This window comes from Ceratotherium simum, chromosome 21 (genome assembly GCF_057802395.1).
Source record: "Ceratotherium simum simum isolate JZ-2026a chromosome 21, ASM5780239v1, whole genome shotgun sequence".
NCBI classification, from domain to species: domain Eukaryota; kingdom Metazoa; phylum Chordata; class Mammalia; order Perissodactyla; family Rhinocerotidae; genus Ceratotherium; species Ceratotherium simum.
In genome coordinates this window covers 37,002,370-37,012,104 of record NC_141920.1, presented here as the reverse complement: position 1 = coordinate 37,012,104, position 9,735 = coordinate 37,002,370, and the positions used below count along the sequence as shown (strand labels likewise).

The 9,735-nt window shown below is 42.3% G+C and overlaps 1 protein-coding gene across 1 annotated transcript in view; it reads left to right on the top strand.

Annotated features, from left to right (window-relative positions):
* The first annotated feature begins 255 nt into the window (after positions 1–255).
* The window catches only part of PAK5 (p21 (RAC1) activated kinase 5), a 299,091-nt gene continuing 289,611 nt past the window's right edge, over positions 256–9,735 (top strand). Inside the window, exon 1 of the mRNA XM_014790078.2 lies at positions 256–398. The gene's annotated coding sequence lies outside the window, so the exon portion shown is untranslated. The remainder of the gene's footprint in view (positions 399–9,735) is intronic.

Sequence of the window (9,735 nt, the reverse complement as noted above, 5' to 3'; positions counted from 1 at the left end):
TCAGCTCAGGGCTCCGCGGAGCGTAGACACTCCCCCGACCCTCCCCGCCCCCCCCCCACCTCGCCACCCTCACCCCCCGCAGCTGCTACTGCCTGCCTCCCGCCGGCTGCCACAAAAACCCGGAACAGCTGCGTGCGCTCATGGAAAGTCCTCCTAGGGGCGAAGCCGGGCAGCTGGGCATGCTCAGTAGCTGGGGGAGGCTTGGGTGGAGAGTAGAAAGCTTTGGCTCTGCCTCCCACCCCCTCCCTTTGGCCCCCGCCCCCCTTGCCCCTACCCAGCCCGTAGTAGTTGCCCGGCGTGCGCCCAGGGAGACCGGGAACATGGCGCTCCGAGCGATGTAGCCGCGGAGGAGGGGAAGGGGGTGAGGCAGCGCCGCTTCGCTGACAGCCAGCCACCAGGTAGGCAGGCGCGCCTGGCGGGGCTGCCTGGGTAGATATCCGCGCGCGGAGGGGCGCTTGCGGGGATGCGCACGGCTGGGACCCGGGGCATCTTGCTTTGCCGGGAGAGGATGCGAAGCGGACATCTGTGACAGCGCGCAATTGTGCATCTCCTAGGAGATGCCAAAGGCTGGGGACCGGCTGGCTGGAGGGAAGGGATCCGGGGACCGCCCCCCGCCCCCAACCACCGCCACACGCACAGCCATGCGCTGCCATTCAGCCTGGGTTCTCTACGGGTCAAATAAAGGATAGTTCCTTTCTGCTGGGCGGGAGGGCGTGAAGGAGAACCCCGGATAGCAGCCCTGCGAGCGCGCTGGTCCCCTGGACCGCTACAAGCCCAGCACCAGTTCTTTGTGTATACAGCCGCGCACGGCCGGGGGGTGCCACGGTGCCTGCTTCTCCCCAGGAGTGTTGGACATATCGCCAGGGCAGGATTCTCGTATGGTTTTTGTGTCTTGGCAGGTGTGGACTGGAAGATGCAATAGCTGAGCCTTTATGGGGCTGTTTTCCTTTGTTACTTGCCTGGGTGTGCGTGTGCGTGGTGGGTTGTAATGGAGAGAGAGAACTTCTGCTCGTGGGCATGGGTGTGGGCAGAGCGTGGAAGAGGATCTCGATTCCAAACTCTTGTCAAAATTGCGTGATGTCGGCCTCCTGGAGGGTAAACTTGAAAAGTTCAGGGATCATCGGTGCCCAGTTTGACGGAGAAGTGTGTTCACCCTTCCTGAACCCCGTGTGTGTATCTGGAGCTTTAATCATGGGACCCCAGTTAATTCAACATGAGATATGGATTAAGAGAATTTGAAGCATTGGGGCTATCTGTGGTGGTCTTTTTTCGACCAGAGTAATGAATAAAAAGAGAAGTTGGCACAAAGCCAGAGGAAGGTGTCATCATTAATAGTTGATGACAGCTTGGAAGGCAGAATACACTTTGGGGGGAAATGGGGAAACGTGGCATGCCACAGGCTTCTACCAAGAAATAGCCATAGGGTCTTAGGTGACTCACAGACCCTCTCAGCGCATCCTTTTCTCTTCTGAGGTTTGGTGGCATGTAGACTCTCTCTTACCTGAGTCCAGATGGACAAGAGGCTCTTTAGAAGTCCTCCTACACTAGACTTCTATGAAACTGACACCGCCTTATAAGGGCTCTGCCACCTTGTATTTGTCTATCTGCTGTATTCAGCAGTCCAACTCACTGAGTTAGGGAGGGAAGATAAATTTAGAATATACTTTTACTTTCTGCTTTATAATTTAAAGCATGGACATCTGTGACTATGAAGTTTAGAGACACTTCCCTTTGTACTTACACTATTTATTTTTATGGTCTCCTTAGGTGGCAAGAATGAGTCAGTATCATCAAAATGAAATGGGGTATGCTTGAGGAAAATGCATTTAAGTAAATTAAAGCCATAAATGTCCAATCTGATGATAATACCTTGACTTGGAATACATATGTGCAAAGCAGAAGCGGTGCCAACGGAAGCAATAGAAGTTGATGGCAAGTTCATTGATAGCATTGGTTTTAGAATAAAATTTTTGTGTTCCTGCGTGCATGGGTAGAGACTGATTGTACGAAGTCCCTGCAATTTGTTATTTTGTTAATAAGTGTGCGTTTTAATTGCAGGCGTTGAAAACATTGTTCAGCAGTACTTCTCCTTCACCCTGTCAGAGGCTGCTAAAACGCTGCAGGTGTGAGAGCAGGTGTTCTAGGGTGTGTCTTGGTGACGAGACAGAGCTGAGTTGAACTGACTCTTCCATTTGTAGCTTTGTGATCTTGGGCCAGCTATTTGACTTTCCCAAGGCTCTGTTTCCTCATCTGTAAAACAAGCCTAGGAATAGTAAGACCTACCTAAATGGGTAGGTGTGGGGATTACTCATAATACTAACCACCAGGAGAGTGGTGGTGGCCATCATGAGAAGAAGGGAAACAGATGTATATTGAACGCATATTGTGTGCCCTGTATTACACTAGCTGGTTCAAAAACATCATCTTATTTAATCTTCCCGACTGTATTAATTTCCTAGGGCTGCCATAACAAATTACCAAAAACTAGGTAGCTTAAAACAACAGAAATTTATTTTCTCACGGTCCTGGAGGCTAGAAGTCCATAATCAAGGTGTTGGCAGGGCCATGCTTCCTCCGAAGCCTCTAGGAGAGGATCTTTCTTGCCTCTTCCAGCTTCTCTTAGCCTCAGGTGTACCTTGACTAGTGACAGCATCACTCCAATCTCTGCCTCCATCTTCACATGGCAACGTTCCCTCCTCTTATAAGGACACCATTCATATTGATTTAGGGCCCATGCTAATTCAGTATGATCTCGTCTTAACTTGATTACATCTGCAAAGGCCCTAATTCCAAATAAGGTCACATTTGCAGGGCTTGAATTTGGGGGGTACATTCTTCAGCCCAGTTAGCTAACATCCTTATGATCTGTGTTTAATGACAACATTAATATGATGTCAGCATATGAGCAGATGGTAGAGATAGAGTAGTATGGGTTCAGAGAAGACTTTAAAGGCTGTTTAATCCAGCTAACCTATTTGAGGTTTTATATACCCAACCATGGTAGGGAGGAGCAGCATTCAGAGGTTCCTCACTTATATAAATGTCAGTTATCTGAAAACCTAGATAATCTAGGACCTCAGTCTCATACAGGTGTCCCAAACATACCCTGTCCCAAATGGAGTTGTTAATGTTGCCTTCATCCCTTTTTGCTAACCCAACAACACAGTGCAAACAAACAGGAAACCAAATTAAACAACAAAAATGACAACAGCAACAAAAATACCCCAGTCTTAACACCTTTCTAGTCTCTCTTATCCTGGTAAATGGCACCACTGTCCGTGGAGTTGCTTTAGCCAGAAACTCAAGAATCATCTTTCACACCTCCATTCCCTTTGCCCCATATCCAGAACCATCCCACAGTCTTTAAATTCTATCTTCTACATGTGTCTCTAAATATATCTTGATAGATTCTTCTTCTATCCCCCCTACCACCACCATCAAACTTCAAGTCGTCATCTCTCACCTGGACCACTAGTATAACTTTCTAACAAGACCCCTGGTTCCTTGCTTGGCCTGTCCAGTCCTTCATCCAGAACAGATAGGATCATGTCAATTCCTTGCGTAAAATGCATCCACACGCCTGGGACAGATTCCAGAGACTCTTGGAGCCCCAGGTACTTGACCGGCCTTGTATTGGGCATCGCCTCCTCTTGCTGCTGTCACACCGACCTCCTGTCTATTTCTTAAACTTCCCAAGCATTTCCCCCTATACTTCGCCAGTCCAAGCTGTACTCATCCTTTGGGCCTCCTTGATCTCCCTTCCCACCAGCCCAAATCTCTACTTTTCTTCCGTTGCACTTACGTCAATTTGCAATTTCCTATTTATTTGTTCGGCTATTTAATGTCTGTAAGCTCTGTGATGGCCATTTATTTTGTGTCTTGCATGTAGATGATGCTCAATAAATGTTTGGCGAATGAGTGAAGGAGTGAATACTCTGCCTCATAGCATTTTTCTGTGCCAATTTAAAGGATCTGATTTTTCAGAGACTTGTATTTTTTTTTTTTTTTACTAGTATAAAAGAGCAATTTAGAACCTCATTCTGACTTCAAAAGAGGAGTATTCTTGGCTTTAACAAATACATCTTCTAAGAATTGGTTTTAAGCTAGCAGTTAAGAATTGAGTCAAAATATGTTCAGGCAACTGAAGTTTTTGTAAAAATACATCAGTCATTCAACAAATGTTACTTCACAAATGTTTATTGGACATTTATATTTGCCGTGCTAGGCCCTAGGAAGATAATGGTGAACTACACTTTTAGCCTTCTACAGATTAATAATAATACACAATATATAATATGTATAATCATTAATAAAATTATTTATTGAACATCTGTTATATGCCAGGTTCTCTTCAGGCCCTATTTCTACTTTTATCTGTAGATAGCCTTTTAATCTTTCCCAGTAACCCAGAACCGGAATCAGATGCACAACAAATATTTAATGAATTAATAATTACTAGATACTATTATCCTGATCTTTCAAAATAAGAAACTTATGCTTATCTGGGGAAAAGGGAATCTGCTCATGTATGGAAGAGTATGCAGGAGCTTTCTGAAGATATCTAAGTGGGCCCTGTTCTTCTTTAAAAATCATCCGGCCTGTTGTCTCTGGGGTTACAATAAGAGAGGGATTGCTCTTTATATGAAAACAAGTTCCTGGTATATTTCTTTGTCTTCCACAGTTGTCAGAACTGTTAATCACCAGCAACATTGTTTTATTTGTTCTGTTTAATCCAAGTGAGAAGTGGCTTACTGTCTCTCTCATTCAGAGCCCTTTTTGGTAGTTTTGGATAGTAAGACTGAGTACCTGGGAAATGAATGTGGTTCAACACAGGAACACAGGTTACATTTTGGATTTCTAGGTGGCCTCAATTTCATGTCGTTTTATTATTCTCATAAAAGGTGATTTTTAAAAATAATAAAATTTCATTTAATGCATATGCTTAAGTATAGCTTTTCACATAAGTAACAAAAAATCAGACATTGTGTCTTGATTTTGTTTAAAAGTGATGGATACACCATTGAGTCAACAAAAACCCAAAGGAACTAATAAGAGATTTCAGTAAGGTGGTTGGTTATAAAATACACGTTCAGAATCAATGGCTACCCAAAATGCCAGTATTTAGCAACTAAAAAAATAGCATAGAAAATGATTCTATTCATGAACCCACAAAAATATGAATTACCTAGGAAAAATAGTATATGTCAAGTGTTTGGGAATAATAAATACCTAAGAACTTATGTAGAAAGCTATAAAATTTTACTCAGACACGTAAAATAAGAAATGAACAGATGAAAACATACCTTATTCTTGGGTAGAAAGATGGATATTATGAAATGGTTATTTTTCCCAGATCAATTCTATAGTTTTGGGATTTGGGACAACCTGGCAAAATGATTCTAACATCCATCTGGAAGAATAACTAGATGAAAATAGTCAAGAAAATTTTGCAAAACTATATATATGTGGTTGGGGACAGCCCAGTGGCGCAAGCGGTTAACTGCGTGTGCTCCGCTGTGGCAGCCCGGGGTTGGCCGGTTCGGATCCCGGGCGATCACCAACGCACTGCTTGTCAAGCCCTGCTGTGGCGGCGTCCCATATAAAGTGGAGGAAGATGGGCATGGATGTTAGCCCAGGGCCAGTCTTCCTCAGCAAAAAGAGGAGGATTGGCAGATGTTAGCTCAGGGCCGATCTTCCTCACACACACACAAAAAAAGAATATACGTGTGGGTGGAGCGGTGGGGGTGGATTGCCCTTCCAGAAATAAAAATAAACCTGATCATGGAACTACAGTCATTATAGGAGTGAAGTACTGGTGTAAGAATCAATAGATAGCTCGGTGGAATAGAATAGCCTGAAAACAGACTCTTGTAGTTTTTGGAAACAGAATTGTGATGGAGAAAGCTTTTTGAAACAGTGAAGAGTATTTGACAAAAGCATCAAGAAATTGGCTAAGTGTGTAGAAAACATAAGAACCTCTGTTTACATGACTCACTAAATTCCAAATAAATTGAAAAGTTTATCTGCCAGGCAAGAAACAAAGCTAGAAGAAAATCTTTAGTTTTAGAGGAAGGATTTTTTAATATAAAATTAATGGAAAGAATTGCAAAGCGGAAGATAGATTTGAATATATTTTAAACTTTTGTATGCAAAAAATGTACAGTTTAAAGCTGAAAATAATCATGGAGAAAAATATTGACACCACGCATGATGGAACAGTTAACATAATATTACACTGAAGAATTCTCACATGTCAGTAAATAGAAAATAACACCCTAATAGAATTGTCCAAATGTCTGAATAAAAAAATTCAAAAGGAAGAAATAAAAAGGCTAATATACATATTTAATAAATGTTCTTACTATTAATCACAGAAGTGCAAATTAAAACAAAAATGAGATGCCACATATTTCATGTGTTAAACGAGCAAAAAAATAAATGTTAAAAATACTCAGTACTGGCAAGGATGCAGTGAGAAGGACATTCTCATTCATTACTGGTGGGAAGGTTATATGATACAACCTTCCTGGAAAACAGTTAGAAAATATTTGTCAGAAGCTTTTAAAAGTTCAAATTACTTGGCACAACTATTTCTCTTTTTATTTTATTTTTATTTTAGTTTTTGCTAAGGAAGTAGATGCAGGCAAAAATTTCCGTAGAGGATTGTTTATTATAATATAGTCTACAATAGTAAAAAAAATTGGAAACAACCTATGTAACTAAAAATTAGGGGCTGGCTAAAGATCTTTTAAGATCCCCAAATGATAGACTATTACATAGGTATTAAAAGTGATCATTTTGAAGATTATGTAATCACATGGAACAACCTTCACCACATTTTTAAGTAGAAATTACCAAATGCACTACTGCGTTGCAATGATAGGTGTTTTGTGAGGTGGAAATATCATATAGGCATATAAACAACTGGAACAAAAACAAAAAGGCAACCCCTGGGTGCTAGAAATATGAATGGCTTTTCTTTTATTTTTTTATATCTTTCTGAATTTTTCAAAATTTAGTCAATGGTAACGTTGTTTTATGAATCAGAAAAAAACCCCACTATTTTACAAATATGGTGATACACATTCAGGTTGTCATTATTCATTTATGTGACAAACATTCATTGATTTTTTTTTTCTGTTATGTCAGGGGCCCTGCCAAGTGTATCAGCAGTGACTCTTCGTTTGCAAGCAAATGAAAGAAACTGTCTAACTTGAGCAAAAAGCATTTACTAGAAGGTTATCAGGTAGCTAAAAGAATTGCCAGGAATGGGGTAAGGGGGCAACCGACAAGAACAAGAAAAACAGGCGTAGAAGCAGACCAGAACCTAGCCAGCTCCAGGGTCTAGTGTCAGGTACCAGCGAAACAGGCTACAGCCAAGAAGAGCCTACTCAGGGCTGGACCACAGTCCACAGGCTGTTATGCTTAGGACTCGCCCCCACATCCAGCCCACTTGGCGTCAGAGAGGGCAGGGCACTTTGATCAGCAAGACTACTCCCCCTTTTCTGATGGAAGAAACAAAAGATGAGATGGGTGCTAAACAACCAAAGCAAAACAAAAAGACAGAATAAAAATGCCCAATACCCCAGGGCTTGGAGGCCGACAGGGTTGAATAGTAGCCACAGGGAACATCTGCTGAGACACAGAATCACAAGTAACACAAGGTTTGTGGTCTAGTGTGCATGGTGGTACCTCACATAGGAGACGCTTTTTTCTCCTGGAAACGGCAGTGACATGTCCTGAAGAACATGGCTTTTCTCCATGTATGGGCAGGATTTTTGAAGGGGACATTCCATTCTCCGGTGAGATAAGAGCTGGTGAAAGGATTATCTGAAAGAAACAGTTTAGCAGAAGCAAGAGGTATCTTTTGGAAGTAGATAGGGCACCAACACAAGCCTAGGCTTCTGTTTTTCTGAATTACCTTACATTTAGCAAGTCCTAGAGTAATGTTTGAGTTTAGTCTACTGGGCTCTTGGTTCAAATAACTTTTGGTACATAATACTAAAAAATCCTCCTTGGGTCAGTTTGTATTCTTACTAGAGTTCTCATCATAAATAGGAAATGTCTGTGGCTATCTAGTTAATTTAATGCTCAGGTTTATGCTGCTTTTATAACTGTTTATAAACTTTCCCCTAAGGAAGGAAAGCTTACAAATGGAAAGAGGAAAAGGTAATTATTCTTCAATTGCACTAAAAACAGGACCGAGAAAATCTTAAATTACCACAAGGGAGCCCTGCCCTGGACACTGCATGTTGAAGAGCTCAGCTGATCTGTCCTCCAACCTCTATGCACCTGTAGAGCCATGCCGCTCTGCACCACAGAGCCCAGCTGCCACCTTGGCCTCCTTCTGGGCCCTTCTCTGCATACTTGGGACCTTGGACTTCCCTGCTCATTAGACTCCTGGACCCAGGGGGGCTGAGGAAAGACTGTTAACTGGGAGATGCGGATGGAGCTAGGACATGTGGACATTGTAGTCCACACACTGGTGTTGGAGGCCAGGGTGAGAAGAGAAGGTAGGCAGGACCGGAGGCTGTTTCTCCTTACTTTGCCGTGTTCTGGAATTCACGTATTCTAAATTTAAACCTGGCTTCTAGGTAGTTATGAAGGCATATTTGTCAAGCTAAGAGGATAGAACACATTTAACAATTTTTAGCTTGATAATATGTGAATATTCAGATATATAATAATTGGGACTCCATTTGTGCTCTTGCCCCTCGAATGTCGGGATCAGGTTTGCTCAGGTAACTGTTTTAGAAAGGTAACACTGACTTGTTCACACACGCGCAATTAGCTGCTCCTGCAACAGCAGTGTGGAAGAAAGAAAAGTAGATTGCACTCTGGTGATTATAGCTAACATATTGAACAAGATGTGTTAAGCCCTCATCGAAGTATCTTACCTGTGTATCTTAATTGATCTTCATAAGAGCTCCATAAAATTGGTCACTCAAGGGAAAATATCATGCCCTTAGATAGGGCGGGGAAGAGGAGTCAAACCCTGGCTCATCTGAATCCAGTGTCCGTAAACACTGTGGCGTATGGCAACTCAGGAGATAAGAAAAGTTTGTTTGGACTCCTTGAACCTTCAGTAATTTAAAAATCACTGGATTAATCAACCCACTTTGACTCTCAAATCCTCTGATCTGGCATTTCTGTTCATGCAAATTTCCTCATGAAAAGGAAATGTTCCGTACATGTTCCGTATTATGATTAACTGAATGATCAAAACCAAAAATCAATATTTGGTTGCTTGTGTAAGAAACGAATTTAACTTACATTTTAAAACAGATGTCAGTTATGGGATTCCCTCTTCCAGTTTTCAAGGGAATTGCCATTTGTGTCGTTGGTGATGAAGGTAAATTGGCAATGAAGAGTACCTTTGTTTTTCCTATGAAGCAATGGTTCATATCCCTACACCTCCATTACCCCACTATCCAACTGAATCAAGAAAAAGTTATCCAGACATTATTGGTTCCATGACTCTTTTAGTAACAAATTGGGGGAGGATGGTGGGAGGGAGGGGTGGTCCTACTCCCACTCCCCTTAGCATCTCTCATGAGACCTTGTGTCAGCCTCCTATCTGTTCCTTGTCTTCATTTCTACCCTGAAATGAACATCTGATTATCACATCTTCATTGAAAACTTCCTACCCAGCTACCACTCCCCACCCCTAGAAAAACATTCTTCCACATGGCTCTGGGCTGTCCCTCTCAAAGCATTCATCACAATGTTTGTAGA